Source organism: Myotis davidii, unplaced genomic scaffold, assembly GCF_000327345.1.
Source record: "Myotis davidii unplaced genomic scaffold, ASM32734v1 scaffold251, whole genome shotgun sequence".
Taxonomy (NCBI): Eukaryota; Metazoa; Chordata; class Mammalia; order Chiroptera; family Vespertilionidae; genus Myotis; species Myotis davidii.
Genome location: NW_006282378.1, coordinates 731,572 through 732,636, shown reverse-complemented (window position 1 = coordinate 732,636; position 1,065 = coordinate 731,572). Strand labels below are relative to the sequence as shown.

At 63.6% G+C, this 1,065-nt stretch overlaps 1 protein-coding gene across 1 annotated transcript in view; it reads right to left on the bottom strand.

The window, feature by feature from the left end:
- TAGLN2 (transgelin 2) overlaps positions 1–1,065 on the bottom strand; it is a 7,898-nt gene that overhangs the window by 6,023 nt on the left and 810 nt on the right. The window lies entirely within an intron of this gene.

The following is a 1,065-nucleotide window of genomic DNA, read 5'->3' as shown; positions in this document are numbered from 1 at the left end:
GGGGGGGGGGGGGGCTGGTGGCTGTGAGAAACCTAAACTGGAGATCTGCCTACATCTGTGGGAACAGCCCTGCACCCCCACAGAGAAGGGCACGCTGGTTGGGAAAGGAGCAGAGGCCACAGGCCCTCGGCCCTGCCCAGACCCTGGGCTGGAAGCTTACCTCACCTCCCAGGCCAATGCCAAGGAAAAGGCGGATGGGGCGTTGGGGTGGGGAGACCGTGGGGGTGGGGAGACGCAGGGTTCCTGGAGGTTTCACTGGAGACAAAGGGACTCTCCATTCATTGTGCAGATGACCCCGGGGAACTTCCCAGCTCAGAACTGGGACAAAGAGGATTCTAAAGGGCAGAGTGGGAGTCCCTGTCCCCAAAGCCAAGTGCCACATGGAACAGGCAGAAGCAAGGAAGATGGGGAACCCAGGACTGGGGTAAGCCCCTCACCAAGAGCCAGCGAGCAGAAGCGAAAACAAGCCATACAAACAGGAAGCCGCAAGGCCTGCGGGAGGAGGGGTGAGGTGGGGATGTTGCCATAGCTTCTGTGTACCAAACAGGCACGGGTCGGGGTGGGGGCACTCAGCACGGGGGAGTGGTGACCGGCTCCGAGCGGGCAGAGGTGGGTCCTTGGGAAAGGGGCCGCCTCCCAGCAGTTCTGGGGAGCAGCAGGTGCAAGACGCGCCTGCAGGAGGCCACGTGGAGGTGCAGAGCGCACCTGGAGGACAAGGAAGTTCTGCGTTTGGGGCAGAGAAGTAACTCAAGAAAATGGTTCCGGAGAAGCCGACGTGCCACCTGGGAACACGGCTGGACTCTGAGCTAAAGCCCCACACCTGACACTCCTGTGGGCAGGAGGGAGGGGAGAAGGGATCAGGGGCCAATCCCCGGGGCAGCCAGGCAGTGGGAGTGAAGAGGGGCTGCAGTCGGACTACTTCTCGGTCCTGGGGCGCTAGGGCCCTGCCGGCCCCGCCCCACCGTGGGCTCCCCTGAAGATCTAGGTCATTCTCGAGGACCAGGGGGAGAAAGCGGAGAGGGCTGAGCCAGGGCGGGGCCCTCCGTCTGGTGCCCCGGGGTCAGA